Source organism: Dendrobates tinctorius, unplaced genomic scaffold, assembly GCF_039654945.1.
Source record: "Dendrobates tinctorius isolate UK_male_01 unplaced genomic scaffold, ASM3965494v1 ptg000039l, whole genome shotgun sequence".
NCBI classification, from domain to species: domain Eukaryota; kingdom Metazoa; phylum Chordata; class Amphibia; order Anura; family Dendrobatidae; genus Dendrobates; species Dendrobates tinctorius.
Window position 1 is genome coordinate 31,633,774 of NW_027361707.1, and position 24,079 is coordinate 31,657,852.

The 24,079-nt window shown below is 42.1% G+C and overlaps 1 long non-coding RNA gene across 1 annotated transcript; it reads left to right on the forward strand.

Moving 5' to 3' along the window:
• Window positions 1–1,174: 1,174 nt before the first annotated feature.
• LOC141088488 (uncharacterized) lies at window positions 1,175–22,018 on the forward strand. Its single transcript, XR_012231962.1, has 3 exons — window positions 1,175–1,361; window positions 17,403–17,531; window positions 17,964–22,018. It is a non-coding gene; the product is annotated as an uncharacterized lncRNA (long non-coding RNA).
• The last annotated feature ends 2,061 nt before the right edge of the window (window positions 22,019–24,079 follow it).

The following is a 24,079-nucleotide window of genomic DNA, read 5'->3' on the forward strand; positions in this document are numbered from 1 at the left end:
TAAACTGTTTATAGAGCGGGTGAAATAAGGATTGAACACATCATCAATTTTCAAAGTAAATATATTTCTAAATATGCTATTGACATGGAATTATCAACAGATGTCGGTAACAACCCATCCCGAAATAAAACCGTATGTGAAACGTCACAATAATTTTAATGGAGATATAGTGCATATATACTTGTTTTGGAACGCTGTTTCGACTTTTTATGGGACACCTACTTTAAGGAGTCCACCATCTAAGCTTCAACCCAGAATTGTATTTAGACTTTCTATCACTCAGGGAAAAAGTCTCAATTTCATCTAGTAGACTGGCTTCACCCAGGTCACTCAAAGGTATAGATGGCACACCAGCCCACCAGCTTCCACAGTTCAACAACTGTGGACTCCTTGTCTACAAAGTCCAGTAGGAATTTCATCTTCTCCAAAGTCAGTTGTAGTTCCATCTCAATTTCAGGATCAGTGCAGGTCCCATTGGTTGGACTCCCAGTGATCAGAAAAATATCACCTGTTTATGTGTATTAATTCCTTTTCCCACTTTTATTTTTTGATATATTAATTATTTTTCTGATAGTTAGAATATCCCAAAATTACAATGGGCATCTATACTTTTTGTACAGTTTCATGCATATTATGTTATGATAATGCAGGTGCATAATCGGATAGATCTGTGTTTAGGAGATGTGATTACTTTTACTACCATCCTGAGATGTTTGACGTTTAATCATTGCGCCCAAGTAAAACTCAAGTTGGGCAAGAGTACAAGGTCCAATCATTTTTAATTGGACAGCGAGGTCCGGTTTCTACAGCTATTTTTTACTTAAAGCGAACCTGTCACCAGGTTTGGCCGATATATGGATGGATTTCCATTCAATCTATTAGCTTCATAATTGGATTCATTATACCATCGTTTATTGAATTTCATTTATGACACCACATAAGTTATCATTTATTCGTTGATATATAGTGGCTTCCTCATAATTTATAATGACATATTGACATTTTAGGATTTGTTCTGAAATCCTTATATATGTTGCTTTGATTTCATGTTGTGTCTCTGCTTCATGGAGGTTCAGCCCTGTCTAATTTTAATCTTCTAATCATTTTAAACTATTTATTAATAACAACTGAATTTTTTTAACTTTACTTTTTGTTAGAATTGCTTCTGGTCTAGTGGCAAAGGTGCTATAATAACGACCCTTCAGCTCCACTGCCTACAGTAAAAAACAGAAGTGGCGCTGCAGGAATCCATCCTCAGCTTCCTGCCCAGCGCTCTCTCTGTGACACAGGCGTGCAAGTGGCATTTAGAAGGTTCCCGGTGAAAAAGAAAGAAGTGATGTCATGGGGGAATGTATGGAAAGGTAAGTGTGCTTTTTTTCAAATACACAATGCAGAGGCAGAGGACAATGCGCAGGGGTTTCGCAGAGGGTTGGGGTGGTATAGGAGTAAGCAGATTTATTCTGAGGCCATGTGCACATGTATGCAGAAAATTTCTGCATGACAACCTGACTCCTTCCCAGAAAACGCGTGTTTTTTTCTGCAAGTTTTCCGCGCGTTTTCTGTGTGGTTTTTGCGCAAAAAGCGCGTGTTTTTAATGCGTTTTTTTATGGAGCGGTCCCAGTCACATAGAAAGTAGCTAGAAATGTGGAATTTTCCACGAAATTAATGAGCATCCTGCATTTTTTTCCGTGATGCGTTTTTTTCCTCGAAAAAACGCATCACAGAAAGTGCGGAATTCATTAAAATGAATGGGAAGCTTCTTTTAAGCGGTTTTAAGCGTTTTATTTGGTAAAAACGCGAAAAAAAGCAACGTGTGAACACAGCCTGACTCTTCTAAATCCTTAGCCATCAATCCACTACTATATGATTGTTGTACTTACATGCAATGCGTCCTCAGATAGTTCCAACTCGGCCACAATGACTTGTATTAAGCGTCCAGGAGAAACAGAGTTGATTTCTCTGAAATCCTATATTTAAGTACAATGCAGCAGGTGGAAGGAGTAATACCAAACAGAGAAGTATACATGTACATACAAAGATGACTACAGAAAACTGATAAATAGGAAGAAGGGAGGAGCAAAGGCTAACATCATCAACTACAGGAGAGAAAAAGGGACTTGCTTTAACCCCTTACCTACAATGGACGTAATATTCCGTCCATGTGATCCTGGACCTAATTACCATGGACGGAATATTACGTCACAGCGATCAGCGGCGCCCACGTGGTGAGTGCCGCTGATCGCGGCCAGGTGTCAGCTGATTATCACAGCTGACACCCGGCACAATGTGTCAGGGGCGGTCACGGACCGCCCCCGACACGTTAACCCCTTGCACACCACGATCAAACATTATCGCGGTGTACCGGGGGTTAAAGGGAAGCATCGGCAGGGAGGGGGCTCCCTCCGTGCTTCCCTGAGCCCCCCACGGCAGCGCAATGTGCAGCGCTGCTGCGGGGGTCTCTTTCCCTACAGGCCCCCAGATCCAAGATGGCGACGGGGGCCTTCGGGGGCCTGTAGGGAGCTGACTTCCTCAGTGCCTGCAAAGCGCAGGCATGAGGAAGTCTGCAGCAGTGCCTGTGACAGATTGCTGATCTGTCACAGTGATCTGTGATGTGACAGATCAGCGATCTGTCACAGGACAGTGATATCCCACCTGGGACAAGGTAATAAAGTAAAAAAAAAAAAGTGTTAAAAATAATTTAAAAAAAATCGCTAAATAAATTAGTAAAAAAAAAAACTAAAATATTCCCCAATAAATCCATTTTTTCAAAATAAAAAAAAAAACAAACAATAAAAGTACACATGTTTGGTATCGCCGCGTCCGTAGCAACCCGCCCTATAAAACTGTCCCATTAGTTAACCCCTTTAGCGAACCCCTTAAAAAATAAAAATAAAAAACGAAGCAAAAAATAATGATTTATTATCATACCGCCGAACAAAAAGTGCAATAACGCGCGATCAAAAAGACACATATAAATATCCATGGTACAGCTAAAAACGTCATCTTGTCCCGCAAAAAACGAGCTGCCATACAGCATCATCAGCGAAAAAATTAAAAAAGTTATAGCTCGCAGAATAAAGCGATACAAAAATATTTATTTTTTATATAAAATTGTTTTCATTGCAAAAAACCGACAAAACATTAAAAAGACGACATAAATGAGGTATCGCTGTAACCATACCGACCCGAAGAATAAAACCACTTTATCAATTTTACCACACACGGAACGGTGTAAACGCAACCCCCCAAAAGAAATTCATGAAACGCTGGTTTTTGTTCATTCTGCGTCCCAAAAATCGGAATAAAAAGCGATCAAAAAGTGCCACATGCCCGAAAATGGTACCAATGAAAATGTCAACTCGTCCCGCAAAAAATAAGACCTCACATGACTCAGTGGGTCAAAATACAGAAAAATTATAGCTCTCAATATGTGGTGATGCAAAAACTATTTTTACAATAAAAAGCGTCTTTTAGCGTGTGACAGCCGCCAAGCATTAAAACCGCCATAAATAGTAAATCAAACCCCCCGTTATCACCCCCTTAGTTAGGGAAAAAAAATAAAACTAAAAGAAAATGTATTTATTTCCATTTTCCCATTAGGGTTAGGGTAGGGTTAGAGCTAGGGTTAGGGTTAGGGCTAGGGTTAGGGCTATTGTTAGGGCTAGGGTTAGGGCTCAGATTAGGGCTAGGGTTAGGGCTCAGATTAGGGTTAGGGGTGTGTTGGGGTTAGGGTTGGAGTTATAATTGGGGGGTTTCGACAGGTGCTCTCCAAATGCAACATGGCGTCTGATCTCAATTCCAGCCAATTCTGCGTTGAAAAAGTCAAATGGTGCTCCTTCCCTTCCAAGCTCTGCCATGCGCCCAAACAGTGTTTTACCCCCATATATGGGGTATCAGCCTACTCAGGACAAATTACAAAACAACTTTTGGGGTCCAATTTCTCCTGTTACCCTTAGGAAAATAAAAAATTGGGGGCAAAAATATCATTTTTGCGGAAAAAAATGATTTTTTTATTTTCACGCCCAGGCGTTATAAACTTCTGTGAAGCACTTGGGGGTTCAAAGTGCTCACCACACATCTAGATAAGTTCCGTGGGGGGTCTAGTTTCCAAAATGGGGTCACTTGTGGGGAGTTTCAATAGTTTAGGTACATCAGGGGCTCTCCAAACGCACATGACACCCGCAGACCAATCCATCAAAGTCTGCATTCCAAAACGTCACTACTTCCCTTCCGAGCCCCGACGTGTGCCCATACAGTAGTTTTCTCCCACATATGGGGTATCAGCATACTCAGGACAAACTGGACAACAACTTTTGGGGTCCAATTTCTCCTGTTACCCTTGGGAAAATAAAAAAAATGGGGACTAACAGATGATGTTTGTTGAAAAAATACGATATTTTTATTTTCACGCCCGGTCGTTATAAACTACTGTGAAGCACTGAGGGGGATCAAAGTGCTCACCACACATCTACATAAGTTCCTTAGGGGGTCTAGTTTCCAAAATGGGGTCATTTATGGGGGGTTTCCACTGTTTAGGTACATTAGGGGCTCTCCAAAGGCAACATGACACCCGCAGACCATTCCATCAAAGTCTGCATTCCAAAACATCACTACTTCCCTTCCGAGCCCCGACGTGTCCCCATACAGTAGTTTTCTCCCACATATGGGGTGTCAGCGTACTCAGGACAAATTGGACAAAAACTTTTGGGGTCCAATTTCTCCTGTTACCCTTGGGAAAATAAAAAAAATGGGGACTAAAAGATGATGTTTGTGGAAAAAATAAGTTTTTTTATTTTCACGCCCGGGTGTTATAAACTTCTGTGAAGCACTGGGGGGGTTCAAAGTGCTCACCACACATCTAGATAAGTTCCTTGAGGGGTCTAGTTTCCAAAATGGTGTCATTTGTGGGGGGTTTCTACTGTTTTGGTACATCAGGGGCTTTCCAAACGCGATATGGTGTCCGATCTCAATTCCAGCCAAAAACGTCAAATGGTGCTGCTTCCCTTCCGAGCTCTGCCATGCGCCCACATAGTGGTTTACCCCCACATATGGGGTATCAGCGTACTCAGGACAAATTGCACAATAACTTTTAGGGTCCTGTTACTCTTGGAAAAATAAGAATTGAGGGTGAAAAGATCATTTTTGTGGAAAAAATATGATTTTTTAATTGTACGGCTGTATGTTATAAACTTCTGTGAAGCCCTTTGGGGTTCAAAGTTCTCACCCCACATCTAGATAAGTTCCTAGGGGGGTCTAGATTCCAAAATGGTGTCATTTGTGGGGGGTTTCCACTGTTTTGGTACATCAGGGGTTTTCCAATCGCGACATGGTGTCCGATCTCAATTCTAGCCAAAAATGTCAAATGGCGCTTCTTCCCTTCTGAGCTCTGCTATGCGCACAAATAGTCATTTACACCCACATATGGGGTATCAGCGTACTCAAGACAAATTGCACAATAACTTTTAGGGTCCTGTTACCCTTGCAAAAATAAAAATTGGGGGTGAAAAGATCATTTTTATGGAAAAAATATGATTTTTTAATTGTACCGCTGTACGTTATAAACTTCTGTGAAGCCCTTGTGGGTACAAAGTTCTCACCACATATCTAGATAAGTTCCTTGGGGGGTCTAGTTTCCAAAATGGGGTCACTTGGGGGGGTTTCCACTGTTTAGGTACATCAGGGGCTCTCCAAACGCGACATGGCGTCCAATCTGAATTCCAGCCAATTTTGCATTGAAAAAGTCAAACGGCGCTCCTCCCTACTGAGGTCTGCCATGCGCCGAAACAGTGGTTCCCCCCACATATCAGGTATCAGCGTACTCAGGACAAATTGCACATTAACTTTTGCAGTCCAATTTCTCCTGTTACCCTTGGTAAAATAAAAAAAATTGAACCTGAAGTATTTTTTTGTGAAAAAAAGTTAAATGTTCATTTTTTTTTTTTAAATATTCAAAAAATTCCTGTGATGCACCTAAAGGTTTAATAAACTTCTTGAATGTGGTTTTAAGCACCTTAAGGAGTTCAGTTTTTAGAATGGTGTCACTTTTGGGTATTTTCTATCATATAGACCCCTCAAAGTGGCTTCAAATGTGATGTGGTCCCTAAAAATAAAATGGTGTTGCAAAAATGAGAAATCGCTGGTCAATTTTTAACCCTTATAACTTCCTAACAGAATAAAATTTTGGTACCAAAATTGTGCTGATGTAAAGTAAACATGTGGGAAATGTTATTTATTAAGTTTTTTGTGTGCCGTATCTCTGTGATTTAAGGGCATAAAAATTCAAAGTTGGAAAATTGCGAAATTTTCAACATTTTCGCCAAATTTCCATTTTTTTCACAAATAAACGCAAGTTATTTGAATGAAATTTTACCACTAACATGAAGCACAATATGTCACGAGAAAACAATGTCAGAATCACCGGGATCCATGTAAGCATTTCAGAGTTATTACCTCATAAAGGGACAGTGGTCAGAATTGTAAAAATTGGCCCAGGAATTAACATGCAAACCACCCTTGGTAGTGAAGGGGTTAAGGAACAGGGCTTCTGCCTAACAACAGCAGAATGCAATGCATAACATAGAGAGTACATAACAGGTTGTTCCATTCATGGGACACAACAGGTGTATCTCAGTTTTGCAAAAAGGAAAATATCCAGCTCAACGATATAGTGAAGCCAATATTTTATTCACTATGCAAAGTGACTAGTTGAGGATAAAAGCATCAGCCTAATTTAAGATGAAAATGCCATATCAACGTGTTTCTGGTGGAATAGCACCCTTAACAGGGGCGCACCTATAATGAGGTGAGTTGAGCCAGCCGCCTCAGGCAGCAGGCAGATGCTGTGCACAGGGGGCAGCATTATGCGCTCTGCTACCCCTGATCATGTGACCCCTGAGTCCTCCCCTCCTGTGACCTCATTACAGGTCCTGTGGCACAGCTCTTGGTGTGTGCAGGACTCTTCTGTGCTGGTTGCCTTGGTGCTGGATGAGTTTATGTGTGTGGTCAGGGGGGTTTACAGGGTGGATGCAGAAAAGCCACGCATTTGCGAAATGTACGGAGCAGAGCCATGTGTGTACAAGGTGTACGGAGCAGAGTTGCACATGTACAGGGTGTATGGAGCGGAGGCGCCCGTGTATGAGGCGTACGGAGCGGAGCCACGTGTGCGAGTTGTACGGAGCAGAGCCATGTGTGTATGAGGTGTACGGAGCGGAGCCGCGCATGTACGAGGTGTATGGAGCAGAGCCACGCGTGTGTGAAGTTTACGGAGAAGAGCCATGTGTGTACAAGGTGTACGGAGCGGAGCCGCACCTGTGCGAGGTGTATGGAGCAGAGCCATGTGTGTACAAGGTGTACAGAGTGGAACCGCGCCTGTGCGAGGTGTACGGAGCAGAGCCATGTGTGTACAAGGTGTACAGAGCAGAGCCGCTTGTGTGTGAGGTGTACGGAGCAGAGCCGCTTGTGTGTGAGGTGTACGGAGCGGAGCCATGTGTGTACAAGGTGTACGGAGCAGAGCCACGGGTGTGCGAGGTGTATGGAGTGGAGCCGCGTGTGTACGAGGTCTATGGAGCAGAGCCGTGTGTGTACGGGGTGTACGGAGTGGAGCCGCGCCTGTGCGAGGTGTACGGAGCAGAGCCGCGCGCGTGCAAGGTGTACGGAGCAGAGCCATGTGTGTACAAGGTGTACAGAGCGGAGCCACTTGTGTGTGAGGTGTATGGAGCAGAGCCGCTTGTGTGTGAGGTGTACGGAGCGGAGCCATGTGTGTACAAGGTGTACGGAGCAGAGCCACGGGTGTGCGAGGTGTACGGAGCAGAGCCGCGTGTGTATGAGGTGTACGGAGTGGAGCCGCGTGTGTACGAGGTGTACGGAGCAGAGCCATGTGTGTACAAGGTGTACGGAACAGAGCCACGCATGTGGGAGGTGTACGGAGCAGAGCCACGTGTGTACAAGGTGTACGGAGCGGAGCCATGTGTGTACACGGTGTATGGAGCGGTGCCGCGCGTGTGCGAGGTGTACGGAGCAGAGCCATGTGTGTGCGAGGTGTACGGAGCGGAACCACGCATGTGCGAGGTGTACGGAGCGGAGCCATGCATGTATGAGGTGTAAGGAGCGGAGATGTGTACGAGGTGTACGGAGCGGAGATGTGTACGAGGTGTACGGAGCGGAGATGTGTGTGTATGGAGTGGAGCCACGGGTGTACGGGGTGTACGGAGCGTAGCCGTGTGTGTTTGGGGCGTACAAAACGGAGCCCTGTGTGTACGAAGTGTACGGAGCTGAGCCGTGTGTGTACGGAGCAGAGCAGAGCCGTGTGTGTACAGAGCAGAGCCGCATGTGTATGAGGTGTATTGAGCAAAGCCGCATGTGTACAAGGTTTACGGAGTGGAGCCCTGTGTGTACAAGGTGTACAGAGCGTGGCCACAAGTGTAAAAGGTGTACGGAGCAGAGCCGCATGTGTACGTGGTTTACTGAGTGGAGCCATGTGTGTACTAAGTGGAGCCATGTGTGTGCAAGGTGTACAGAGTGGAGCCATGTGTGTACGAGGCATAAAAAGCGGAACCGTGTGTGTGTGAGGTGTGCGGAGCCATACGTGTACAAGATGTATGGTTGGGAGCATTCATACCTCCCAGCGGGACAGTTCTGATTTTGAGAGAGAGTCTGCCCCACTGCCCCAGCCGGGAGCTTACTTTTCCGACGGACACAGAAGTACACGACGGAGCCCCGAGGAGCACTTTAAAATTCACACGTGACATTCCACTGAAAGTGATGTGCTAGAAGCTGACCGGAAATTAGGTAATTTCGGGAGGAGATTGTGACGGAAAAATGGAGGCACATCAGGGAATGCTTCAGATCCATCACCGTGTCCTCCTCCAACAGCGTGGACAGCGGGATCGCATTGGACTCGGGGATGCCAGCCATGTGAGCGGATCATGATATGTCCTGCATCGGGAGGCTCAGGTGGGCATTACAATGGGAGCTGGGCTGCTATAGTATCTTTATAGAATCTTTCTTTCTCTCTGTTCTTTCTTTCTCTCTCTAATCTTTCTTTTATTTTCTCTCTCTCTCTGTTCTTTCTTTCCTCTCTTTCTCTCTCCCTTCTTTCTTTCCCTCTGTTGTTTCTTCCTTTCCCCTCTTTCTTTCTCTCTCTTCTTTCTTTCTTTCCCCTCTTTCTATCTCTCTCTGGTCTTTCTTTCTCTCTGCTTTCTTTTTTCTCTCTCTCTGTTCTTTCTTTCTTTTCCTCAATACCAGTCAGTGTGCCCACAGTACCAGTAGAATAAGAGGGGTAGGAAACTAGGTGGCACTGGTCACATTGAGCCTCTCATACTTTTTGCTGGTGTAAAATCATATGCCCTGAGCACCCCCATAAAGTGGGCCAGCCCCAGACAACAGGGTACAAACAAATCACTATTACTATCAGTCCAAGTGGACAATTATATACGTAAAGTTAATGGTCCCTGTGCCAAGCAGTGTAGAGGATCAGAATACACTGAGGAGACCAGAGCAGCGGGGTATGGGTAGAAGAATTATATGGGGCCCATTATGCTGTATGAAGTAATATATGGTGCCCATTATGCTGTATGAAGTAATATATGGGGCCCATTATGCTGTATGAAGTAATATATGGGGTCCATTATGCTGTATGAAGTAATATATGGTGCCCATTATACTGTATGAAGTAATATATGGTGACCATTATACTGTATGAAGTAATATATGGGGTCCATTATACTGTATGAAGTAATATATGGGGTCCATTATGTTGTATGAAGTAATATATGGTGCCCATTATACTGTATGAAGTAATATATTGGGCCCATTATGCTGTATGAAGTAATATATAGGGCCCATTGTACTGTATGAAGTAATATATGGGGCCCATTATGCTGTATGAAGTAATATATGGTGCCCATTATACTGTATGAAGTAATATATGGGGCCCATTATGCTGTATGAAGTAATATATTGTGCCCATTATACTGTATGAAGTAATATATGGGGCCCATTATACTGTATGAAGTAATAAATGGTGCCCATTATACTGTATGAAGTAATATATGGGGCCCATTATGCTGTATGAAGTAATATATAGGGCCCATTGTACTGTATGAAGTAATATATGGGGCCCATTATGCTGTATGAAGTAATATATGGTGCCCATTATACTGTATGAAGTAATATATGGTGACCATTATTTTGTATGAAGTAATATATGGGGTCCATTATACTGTATGAAGTAATATATGGGGTCCATTATGTTGTATGAAGTAATATATGGTGCCCATTATACTGTATGAAGTAATATATTGGGCCCATTATGCTGTATGAAGTAATATATAGGGCCCATTGTACTGTATGAAGTAATATATGGGGCCCATTATGCTGTATGAAGTAATATATGGTGCCCATTATACTGTATGAAGTAATATATGGGGCCCATTATGCTGTATGAAGTAATATATTGTGCCCATTATACTGTATGAAGTAATATATGGGGCCCATTATACTGTATGAAGTAATAAATGGTGCCCATTATACTGTATGAAGTAATATATGGGGCCCATTATGCTGTATGAAGTAATATATAGGGCCCATTGTACTGTATGAAGTAATATATGGGGCCCATTATGCTGTATGAAGTAATATATGGTGCCCATTATACTGTATGAAGTAATATATGGGGCCCATTATGCGGTATGAAGTAATATATAGGGCCCATTGTACTGTATGAAGTAATATATGGGGCCCATTATGCTGTATGAAGTAATATATGGTGCCCATTGTACTGTATGAAGTAATATATGGGGTCCATTATGCTGTATGAAGTAATATATGGTGCCCATTATACTGTATGAAGTAATATATGGTGCCCATTATACTGTATGAATTAATATATGGGGCCCATTATGCTGTATGAAGTAATATATGGGGTCCATTATGCTGTATGAAGTAATATATTGTGCCCATTATACTGTATGAAGTAATATATGGGGCCCATTATACTGTATGAAGTAATATATGGGGCCCATTATGCTGTATGAAGTAATATATGTGGCCCATTATGCTGTATGAAGTAATATATGGGATCCATTATGCTGTATGAAGTAATATATTGTGCCCATTATACTGTATGAAGTAATATATGGGGCCCATTATACTGTATGAAGTAATATATGGGGCCCATTATACTATATGAAGTAATATATGGGGCCCATTATGCTGTATGAAGTAATATATGGTGCCCATTATACTGTATGAAGTAATATATGGGGCCCATTATGCTGTATGAAGTAATATATTGTGCCCATTATACTGTATGAAGTAATATATGGGGCCCATTATACTGTATGAAGTAATAAATGGTGCCCATTATACTGTATGAAGTAATATATGGGGCCCATTATGCTGTATGAAGTAATATATAGGTCCCATTGTACTGTATGAAGTAATATATGGGGCCCATTATGCTGTATGAAGTAATATATGGTGCCCATTATACTGTATGAAGTAATATATGGGGCCCATTATGCGGTATGAAGTAATATATAGGGCCCATTGTACTGTATGAAGTAATATATGGGGCTCATTATGCTGTATGAAGTAATATATGGTGCCCATTGTACTGTGTGAAGTAATATATGGGGTCCATTATGCTGTATGAAGTAATATATGGTGCCCATTATACTGTATGAAGTAATATATGGTGCCCATTATACTGTATGAATTAATATATGGGGCCCATTATGCTGTATGAAGTAATATATGGGGTCCATTATGCTGTATGAAGTAATATATTGTGCCCATTATACTGTATGAAGTAATATATGGGGCCCATTATACTGTATGAAGTAATATATGGGGCCCATTATGCTGTATGAAGTAATATATGTGGCCCATTATGCTGTATGAAGTAATATATGGGATCCATTATGCTGTATGAAGTAATATATTGTGCCCATTATACTGTATGAAGTAATATATGGGGCCCATTATACTGTATGAAGTAATATATGGGGCCCATTATACTATATGAAGTAATATATGGTGCCCATTATACTGTATGAAGTAATATATGGGGTCCATTATGCTGTATGAAGTAATATATGGGGTCCATTATGTTGTATGAAGTAATATATTGTGCCCATTATACTGTATGAAGTAATATATGGGGCCCATTATACTGTATGAAGTAATATATGGGGCCCATTGTACTGTATGAAGAAAGATATGGGGCCCATTATACTGTCTGTATGAAGTAATATACAGTATGGGGCCCATAATACTGTATGGAGCATTATGTGGGGATAGGGGATGACTTTCTGTTTGTTGTGGATTTGACCGATGGGACCCCCATTATCCTGGGAAACATAGCTTTGAAGAGCACCATGTAATGGAGCTGTGGTCGATCATACGCACTGTGGTGCCATTCACATGTGGCTCTTCAAATAACTCCTTTAAGAGAGTGATATGGGGACGACAAAGTATAGCAAAAATTCACTGATGAGTGCTATAGTTTGTGGGCTGGTGGGATTTGTGTGGCAGGGCTGCATTTTTGTCCCAGTCCGGCCCTGTGCCAGGCCTACCATTGCCGTTAATGACCCTTGTTCTGGATACTTCTGTGTTGTTCTTGTATGTGCGTGTGATGGCGCTGACATCCTTGTGCTTGGACACCTTTTTTTTCTATTTCTCTAAATCAAAATGTCCACTATTGTACTGAGTTTTACAGGATAGGTATGAAAATCTACTTTGTGTGGGGGGGGAAGGGGGGGTCACTTTGCTGTTCGCCCCAAGCAGCAGAGAGTCTAGGTTCACCCCTGACCCTTAATCATGACATCTAAGTTTGCAGTGTCACAATGCTTATATGCCCAGTTTCCTTTCCACACAGCAGTGTGCTGGTTAATTAGCTGAGCAAATTAATAATAATAATAAATTTTATTTTTATAGCGCCGACATATTCCGCAGCACTTTACATTTCAGAGGGGATTTGTACAGACAATAGACATTACAGCATAACAATAATCACATACAGTAGATTATAACAAACAACAAGTGGAGTGAGGGCCCTGCTCGCAAGCTTACAGTCTATGAGGAAAGAGGTAGACACGAAAGGTGGGTGGTAACAGTTGCTCTGATTGTATGGACCAGCCATAATGTTAAGTGTGTAACAGTGCAGACACAGAGGGCTAATGGATGCATAAAGCATGTGGGAACATGATGCTGGGAACCTGGTTATGGTAAAACTTTTGGCTGTGCCACACAGGGATAGGTTAGGTTAATGTGTTGAGGCGATAGGCCAGTCTGAATAAATGCGTTTTCAGGACACGCTTAAAATTGTGGGGATTGGGGACTAATCGTATTGACCTGGGAAGTGCATTCCAAAGAATTGGCGCGGCACGTGTAAAGTCTTGGAGACGGGAGTGGGAGGTTCTGACTATTGAGGATACTAACCTCAGGTCATCAGCAGAACGGAGGGCGCGGGTAGGGTGGTATACTGAAACAAGGGAGGAGATGTAGGGTGGTGCTGAGCCATGGAGGGCTTTGTGGGTGAGGGTAATAAGTTTATACTGAATTCTGGAGTGGATGGGTAGCCAGTGTAATGACTGGCACAAGGTAGAGGCATCGGTGTAACGATTGGTGAGGAATATGATCCTGGCTGCAGCATTCAAGACAGATTGGAGAGGGGAGAGTTTGGTAAGAGGGAGACCGATTAGAAGAGAGTTACAATAGTCGAGACGAGAATGAATAAGAGAAACAGTAAGAGTTTTTGCAGAGTCAAAAGTAAGAAAAGGAAACACAGATAAAGCAGAGAACAGACAAATACTCTGGTAAACTTAACATTTGCAGCAAAGACAAGGCATCTCAGTTTTCCAGCACTCGGGACAAGAGTTCAGTTTGGTGAATCTCCCCCTCCAACAAGCACATATGTGATTTACACAATTACAGTCATGTGCCGACGAGCTGCTCTCCCTAATTCTCACAAAGTTCAGTGGAAACCAAAATGAAAAGCTAGTTGTCACGTGACCATAACTGTGACGATTGCATATCAGTGAGATTGCCATGTGATTACTGCTGGAACCAGCAAGCTGAGCTGAATCCTGACAGTGAGTATATTACATTAGCATTGGCATACTACAGGGCTTCAATTTATAATTAAAGGGCTAGTCCAGGTTTGAGATGAAAGTCTGTAGTCACTCTTGGTGGCTGCAGGCTTCTGAATTCTCACAGTGCATGCACGGCACACATGTCTGGTCAACACGTGACCCCATGTATGAAAATCGCATAGTTGCCATTGTTGCTGTGGATGTGTACTTGTGGGATGGTGCAGTCTGGAGTCATGGGGACTCAGTCTTGCAATATGGGTGCTCTGAGGCACCTTGCCACCTGCCCTTCTGGTGCATTGTTGCTGTGACGGTTGTTAGCGCATGCCGCTGCTCCTTTAAGGCTATAAAAGTTAGGATCCACAGAGAGGTTCGCCGTGACGTGACAGTGACCTTCATACAGTCTGATCAGAATGTTAAACTAGAAACCTCATGGTCAGTAATACATATTTTTGCCTGGCGGAAGCAGATCAATGTATGATTTTTGGAGTCCATGCTCTTTTTTAGCGTTTTATATGCAAATCGCATACTTGCAGTTTTGTGACTTCCCACTCTCACTGCTGGCACCACAGAAACCTGACGCAATGTGAGAATTAACAAGTCTACAGTTACATAGAATGACTGCAGTCTCATAAGAAACTTGGACAACCCCTTTAATAAGTCCTAACATTAGTAAAAACATAGTAACCCCTAACTTCTCAGATGACACAACACTTTATTAAGACAGATGTGTATCACGTAAACACATCAGTACATGGGACATCAATTGTAATGTCAGGTCAGACCCATATGCATGAGTATCGCATGAACCTACAATTTCTAGTACGTCCTTAATAATGGCAAGGAGATACTGAGAGTTGTTGTTACCAGTCATCATCAAGCTGCAGAGCATACAGGAACCACCGTACTGATGAGAATTAGTCAGTATCACAAAAAAACATTTACTGGTACATCCAGGTACCTTATAGATGATGTCTCTGATTGGAGTCGTTCTCTTTCTTTTCTTCTTCATCTTGTCCAGACTACATGATGCCTTTTTACAGCCAAACCTCCTCTCTGCAGACCTCCATCTTCTCCAGTCTTCTGCAGCACATCCCGACAAGATATGCTTAAAAATAGCAGTGTCATAATGCTCCTGAATAAAAATATCTGCCCTACGCTGAGCCTCTGAATAAATAATTGCCCCTCACTATGTTCCCTGCAGAAAATATTACCCACACACTGTTCCTCTTTTGGTACATGCCCACCACACTGTTGCTTCCTTTCCATTCTGGGCCCCCTCTTTACAATTTCCTATCACACTGAGTCCCCCTATAGGGCCCAGTCTCCATACTGTGCCCACTCATCACACTCTCCTTCCTTAGCATACTGTCTATCTCCTCCTGGCTTTGCCGTTATACTGTCCCCCATGCTACCCACCACACATTACTCAGTCTATATTCTATGACCACTCACACTTTCTCCTCCCATACTGTTTCCTCACAGTATTCCACACAATAGTCTCTTCACACATTTCCCCCTCCTCATACTGTCTGCTTTCACAGCCCCACTGCTAACCATAATGTCGCCTCATATATTTACCCCTTTGCTCTGCATACTGCCTTCTCACACATCCCCGACTACCCATACTGTTTCCATATACTGTACATTCTTCCCCTTGCTCCTCATACTGTGCCCGCACCCATCCCCCCATTCACCATACTGTGTCTGCACCCAACCCCTTATATTGTTTCCTCATACAAGCCCACAATCTCCCCCTTGCATGTAATACTGTGTCCTCAAATTTCTCTGGCTCCCCAAACAGTGTTCTCAAATCTTCTCACATTTCACTAAATCTTGCCACCCCCCCACTCTCCCATTTAACTGAATCTTCCACAACTGTCATTTCACTAAATCTTCCCCACCTCCCCACTTCACTAAATCCCCCCACCAGTTTCTCTAAATCTTCTGTCTTAAGGGCCTGTCACACTAAGCGATATCGCTAGCAATATCGCTGTAACGTCACTGGTTTTTGTGACGTTATATCGATATTGCTAGCGATATCGCTATGTCTGATACTTACCTCCGACCGCTCCCCCCCTGGTTATCGTTGATCGCGCGAGAACGTCCTGGACCGTTTCTCGTCAGCTTCCTGTGGCGCCGACGAGTGATGCGTGGACGCGGGCAGGAGGACGTCAGGATCGCCTCGTCTGACAGGTAAGTAGCGACCCCCGACCCCTGCGATATCGCTGGTGAGACCTGCCTGTGTGGCAGCTCACTAGCGACCACTTAGTGATGTACCAGCAATCCTGACCGCGTCATATCTTAGCTGGTACATCGCTAAGTGTGACAGTACCTTTAAGCTTCACTGGAGCACTTATCACCAACCTTATTCAATCGCCGGCAAGTGACCTCAGCAGTGTGATCACATGTCAGAGCTTCAAATGTTCTTGTGTCTGAAACATGAAGGTACAATTGATCTCTGGTAGCCGGTGAGTTGCACCTTCTGTATGATGGCTGTCAAGCTGACAGCAGGCTCAGAGAATGGCCAGCTACCAGCCTGGTGGGCGGCAAAATGCAGATATCAGGGAGACACCTTTATCACACCCCCTGTTGTCTGCCCCCCTGTCACTGTCACACCTGCTCCCCTTTTGATACGCCTCTGGGAGTAAAGGGGGTTTTACACATGGCGATATCGCTAGCAATATCGCTAAAACGACGCTAAAACGTCCCCGCGCTGTCCATCGCTGATCGGGCGGCTCCATTTCTCGTCGTCTGCTTCCTGCTGGGCTTCCTGCTGTGACGACGAGCGACGCGTGGAGGCGGGCGGGAGGACGTCAGGATCCCTGAGTGTGAAAGGTGAGTATCGTCCGCTGCGTCGCTGCTGCATCGCTGTGAGATCTTTCTGTGTGAAAGCTCACTAGCGATCATTTAGCGATGCACCAGCGATCCTGACCGGGTCGTATCGCTGGTCGGATCGCTGGTGCATCGCTAAATGTAAAAGGGCCTTAAGGAGAGGAACAGTGACTTCAGGGAATTATAATAAATATGTTGAAGGGGAAGAGAACAATTAATATGGATTTAAATGAATTGGGTGGTGGGGGAAGATGACGAGTCACTGATAGTATCATACTGAATTGTGTGTTGGGAGAAGACGCTATCAGGGACTTATAATTTATTGGAAGTGGGACAGAAGAGGGTAAAGGGGAAAAGACATTTGCATTGAATGTAGCTAATTATATACTAATGGTGGGGAACATATTTTGTATTTGGGGCGCAGTGTGGGGGAGACAAACATATGTATATGATATATGTGACCCTGCTATTTTCAAGGCTGCAGTGATGTGATCATCGTGACAAGACAAGTCATAGCTGGGCGATGTCAACTTGAAGGTCTGACCAGATGGAGAAGAAACAATAGAAAGCGGCTCTGATCAGACGAAACGTCAGCAGTCACTGGATGTAAGTATTTATACTGTAGTATTTTTAGTACATCTCGTATTTGTAAAATCCCTTACCCTACATTCTCAAATTTGTGTGAAATGTCTGTTCGCTCCCAGATTGTTTTATCGGACGGCACATGAATTTTACAGATCCTTTCACATGTTCATAAAAATCAAGAGTCCAAAAATGAGATCTGTGAGACTTAGAGCATGTCCTGTTCTGAGCTGATTTTGAGGACATACTCAATTGGTCTGTATGCTGTCCGAGAAAGAAATCGAGCACTACACCAACACGTCACAAGAATACAGAAATATATTGTGTATAGCGCAGTCCCTTTGTATATAATGTACTCACTTATTATGTATAGCGCAGTCCCTTAGTGTATAATGTGCTTATTTACTACGTTATGTATAGCACAGTCCTTAATTACATAGTTTCCTCTTTTATTAGGTATTATTATTATTATAACATGTGAAGAAAGAGAAAAACGCTGACGGCACTGCTGTTACCATGTAACTTCTGGTGGTGTGCGGTATCCGGAGCAGTTGATGCTGGCAGCTTCGGGTGCTGGTCTGGAAATCCACAATGCGAATATATCCAAAAGGAAAGAGAGACCGCACTCCATGATCTGGTGTGAATAAAGCTTGATTTATTGGCACATGCGGTACATGTCGGCTGGGGGAGTGATATCAGGAGAGGAAAAACAGCTGTGAAAAATATATTACAGAAAACATACATTTGTTGCACAGGGGCACCAAGCTGTCAGTGCCGCCCCTGGGCTGACCTCAGAATTGCTCTGTTTGATTTGAAAGTTTTGCTGAATATATAACTTCAGCGTGAGCAAGTGTTCGTGCTGTGTGATGAAGAAAGGCAGTCAACTATGATAAGTAAAACCCTGCTTGACATTTTATATTATTTTTAAGGTGAAAAGTGTACAATCCTTCATTACAAAGGCAGAGTATGTAAATAATCTCCCCCTATGTAGTCATGTATGAATTATGTATAAAGCAATATGAATTCTAATATCATCTGCATATGCTGTATCCCATGTGTATACATTTATTCTGGCTTAAGTTATTTTCCTCTTGGATACCTAAAGATAATACAACTGTTTCATGCTTGTATGATGCAAAAGTAGTTGATGTCCGCTGATTTCCTTTTTTTTTTCCTTTTCCTCTTGTATAACATCTTTTACATCATTTTTTTGTGCTTTGCTCACATGATGATTTTAGGAACACGTTCAGAATTAAATGGCTTGTCCACTACTTGGCCAACCCCTTCGTAAATGCCGAATGGCTTGAGTAAAATGAGAAAAGCTTGTTGCATTAATGTTAGCCTCTCTCGGCCCTTTTATGACATTGCTAGGTCACGCCAGTGCTGCAGCCAATCACCTGCCGCGAATCGCCTGCTACTCATCAATAGTCCATCAGAGCAGACATCCACTCTGATGAGATAGTGATTGGCTGCAGAGCTCCCGTGACACAACAACGTGAGCACCAAAATACCTGGCGCTAGAATGGCGACGATGAAGGAAGTGAGTATAAGTTTTTCTTATTTTACTTGAAGGACTTGGTCATTTAAGGACTTGTCGAAACCCCTTTAAAGTGTTGGTTTACATTTCCATCATATATAGTGTCTATACTGGCAATTGTTAAAATAACAGCTGATTTGGGGGAGGGGTTCCCAAATCAGTCCTCCGTACACTCAAATGTATCCACATCCTTAGGATGTAAGGCACTCTCCGCTGATTGTGGGTGTTAAGGCGTGTTACAGACATCAGTAATAATGTGTTCACCCCACCTACATTGCTAATCAGGAGCCGAACTCCAGACCTGTATCATTTGATGACATCAGGAACTGGTACAGGTGAGTATCTTCTACTTGGGTGTAGGGCTTGCTTATTTTCAAAGCTGCACCGTATGCATTATGACTTATATTAGAAGGCACTGTATGAACTTTTTTTATAGGTGTACAGTGTGAAGAACAATCTTTTCAAGGACACAGTGAATATTATTATTTCTAGGTGCAAATTTTGCAGACCCAAGTTGTAGCTGAAATAAGAAGTTATTATCGTCTGGGCCAGATTGAAAATAAAAATGACAACCACTACAATAATAGAAGACATGACTAGTGTATTCACTATGTATGACAGCATAATACAGTCACTTTGTGGCTGTATTATGAACATGGCAGTGTTGATGGACTGTATGACAGCATTTGGGTATAATAATGTTATGATTTTTGCACTGTAATATAGGATTATTAGGACACTATAAGAGAGAAATATGTAAATATTGGATTTGATGTAAGATACTAATACTTTTCTAAAGATGGGGATGTGCGGGCTTGTTCTTGGTTGTTTAGGTGGCGTATTATTGATACCACTTTTAGGTACAGTATATACATTTTGATATTTTTAATACATTTTTGCGTTTATTGCATCATTTGGAAATGCGAATTCAGTCATTTCAATTTGTTTTTCAAGTTTTGCATTCAGTCTACAGGATAAATATATTCATATTTTATTAGTTCAGGCAATTATGCATGCAACAATATCAAATATGTTGTTTTTTTATTTTTTTATATTAAGTTTGGTGAAAAGGGGGTGATTTAAACTTTTACATTTTTTTTATATTTTTTTATAGATTTTGTTACATTTTTTACATTGTCCTTTTAGGTGACTTGAACCTGCGAATGCTGGATCGTCCATGCAATACACTGCAATGCTATAGTATTGCAGTGTATTGTGAAGCTGATGAACTCTTAAGAAGACCAACCGCGAGTTAAGTTTCATAGGAGATTCCACATGGTGGACATAGGGGGGTTCCTAGCTGCATTGGCAACTGATTGGATCACGCAGGGTGCCAATGGCCTTGAGAATTGATGGCCGTCATGCTGAAGTCAGTTAACTGCCGCTATCACATTAGAGGTTAAACTGTTGCAATCTGACCTAGCTTCTACTTATCAGGTACTGTTTGGTGTTGGTGGTTATATATCACAGCTCAGCTAGCACCTGTGCTGTATAGAGCAGACTCAGCTCCTGAGTCTGCCCCATACTGTTAGAGCACTGATAAAGCACCCAGTGGCCAGACGGCCCCAAGCAGTTACTAGCGTAGAAGTCCACAGGGGCATATTCCTCTCTGTTCCCATGCTCACCTCGCTAATTGTGAAGGGAGGTGAGTAGACCCTACACAACCCATTGGCATCCAGCAAAGGCTGGCTGGCTGGCCACCATCTTTTTGGCTTTGCTTGAATCTAATTGCAAGTAAACATATGTTTTGTAATATTTGAGCAGAAATCATTTTGCCTCAAATTGATTACCTTGACTCCATTCAGTTCATAATAAAATGTTTACAGACGGGTAAACCATCTATGATTGCTCTGAACGTGAACTTAGAAGGGTCCCCACCCAGCAAGTATGTTCAGGAAATATAATTTTAGCCTGTAATATATCTCCAAAGTCTTCCTCCATTAACACAATGCACGTAATTATTCCCCACCTCTGTATAGCTTTCACATTAGAGAACTGATGTAGGTCACTGGAAGATTAATTACCATATTTCAATATGTTCCTCAAGGTGATAAGCTAAAAATGATCTGAACAATACAGTAGCTTCGCTCTCTATATCTTCACTATATAGCATCATAGCTCATCCCTCAACCTACTTGCATCTGTAAAAATGCTAAAATGGAAGTAATGTCATTAAGGGTGAAAGTAGGGATATAAAGTAGTGATAGAACATTTGTAAAGAAGGGAACAGCTGGAATGTCCAAATACTAATCATTTTATCGCACAAACACTCAGCATTAAGCTTTAGAGGATGATGACATCAATGGGCTTGACAATGTCTACCAAAAGCTCCTAAAAATCGTGCAATTATGAAATAGTGGTCTTGTAAATTCAAAGAACAAGGAAGAAAATCATTGAAACTATGGCCTCGATTTATCAAAGCAGACCCAAGAATTTGTGTAAAAGCTTTGAAAAGTTGTCATATTTTTGCGACATTTGGTATTTTCGCACCTGTTTTTCCCAGCTCTGTGGAAATGGGTGAAGCTGGGACGGAAATGAGACGTGGAGGGGCATGAAGTCATCGCTCATCTAATTTATGACAAGCTGTGGTGTTTTCTAAGCCAAAAATCTCCAGTACCAGACTTGAGTAAGATTTCTGGCGTGGTGCACCCTTTCATGAATCAGGAGAGCCTGGCTCCACCACGTCCTGTCAAGACCAGCAAAAAAAAAGTCACAGGTCTTGATCTATTGGGGCTTATGTTTCAAAATCTTGTAATGTTTCAGTGCACTTCACTGCTTTATGAAAGGACAATATAGTATAAGGACAGGTCCGCTCTACTATGAGACAAAATAAAACCAAAAATTTCAGTCATTTTTCTAAAATATGTAATTATAGAATATATGGGACATATAGTTTGAGTTCAGTCTATTGATTAAAAGGAATGTGTAATCAGAAAATGACTCAATGTTTAAATAAAGTTTTATGTTAAATGTACTTTTTTTGTCTTATTTTTCATATCACAATCTATATTAAAAATATTTAAAAAAATTATATTTTCACGCTGACTATTGGGGCTATTCTAGACTACCGTTATTAAAAAAATCCACATGTACATTACCGACAGTAGACTGACTCAGTCCTTCTGATGTTTTACATTGAAGCATCTGAGTATCTCCTGAAAAACCGGATTCAGGCAGAACTACCGATGGGGCCATTGAGTTTAATAAAGCAGACTGAGTCACCTTGTGCTCTGTGTGACCTCCTTTCAGCAGTGTCCACCTTTTTTTGGGCCGGCATGAAAGCTTTGTCAACTGCGCTTTTGTTCCACCTCAAAAGGAGGACACTGGTGGGAAAGTAGGTCACACAGAGCACAAGGTGACTCCATCTGCTATAGTCAATGGCTCCATTAGTGGTTCCCCCAAATCCCTTTTTACAGTGCTTCAGATGGATGAGTCAATGGAGCCACTGATGTGTGAAAAAGAAGCAAAGTGAACTTGGCCTTAGACCACATGCACACATCGAATATTTGGTGAGTTTATTACCTCAGTATTTGTAAGCCAAAACCAGGAGTGGGTAGAAAATGCACAAGTGGTGACGTGTTTCTATTATATTTCTCCTCTGACAGTTCCACTTCTGGTTTTGGATTAGGGTGCTTTCACAATGCATTTTAGCAACCGTTAGATGGTCCTGTCATGGCTTACTCCTGAACCTTCGACAAAGCGGGATTTGAGCGCATGCACAAACGGGGCCATAGACAATAATGGTACCGATAGAGTGAACGCATGCTCTGTCGTGCATTATTATCGGGCGTGTGCACCTACTGGAGACGGACACCCAGACACAGTCTACTACGTCTGAGTGTCCACCTTCAAAAATGATGCACGGCAGAGCTCATGTTCGCTCTGCCTACGCCATTATAGTCTATGGCCCGTCGGAGCATGCTTCCAAATTCAGTTTTGTGGGAGGTTCGAACATAAGCCCCGATATGAGCCACTGAATGGGTGCAGTGACACAACGTGAAAGCACATTATTGAAGTAAAAATCTCATCAAATACTCAATGTGTGCACATGGTCTAAGAAAGTTATGGGATAGCAAAGTTTTCAAAGTACCATTAATGTCGAAATAATGGTATTAATGTGCAGTCTACTCAAAAGTCACTTTGTCAAGTTTTCAATAAATCATCAAACAGAAAACACTTTATTCAGAGTTCACAGAAAAGGTATAAAAACCCGGCACATCTCTGGAAAAAAAAAAGTTGAATGCTTGTTTTTTTTCTTCGCTGATTGTTTTATTTGCTTTATCTACAAATGTATTGACACAGCAAATCTAAAGAAACATAAGCAGCATTAAATTACTCCGTCACCTCCAGTTTTACTTTTATTATGCTGACAGCAGCACAGCAAGGACAAATCGTGAACAGATGGAGGAACAATTTATGATTTGTGGACCGCTGATGGGATCAGATATTAATAGCGGAATACCACCAAGTGTTTTTTTTAATCTCATTACTATTCTAAAGATTATGAACCGGCTTCTATGCTAATTTCATGCAGTGTCTGGTATTTATAATGAGTGCTAAAATGAAATACATTATGCTGAAACATAAAAAAAAACTTTTATAATATTTGTTAAGAGTAAAGGTTTCTCTTTCCTTTGTAAAATTTTAGAAAATGATGTATTTTTTAATTATTTTTTAGATTTGACGATTTTAGATCCCTTGAATTAATCTTTTCTATGTTGTCTTTATTTCATGGGGATTAGACGATGACAATTATGACAGCAGCATGAGAAGAGAACGCTGATTTTGTGAAAGGCAGTGACTGTGTAACTGATGTTGGCACGATTGGATGAAAATGTAGGCAAGTGGAGGACTACAGAGAGTTGACTGAGTAGAGCATCTCCATAATGCCTAACAGATATGTTAGCTCTTATAATGTTCCTGTTGATTCCAGCAGCATAATAGCACCATAGATACCCAATGAGACTGCTCTGAGGCACCTAGCGAGGTGATCATTCCATGCTAGCCTGATCCTAATTTCAATGGTACGGTAAAC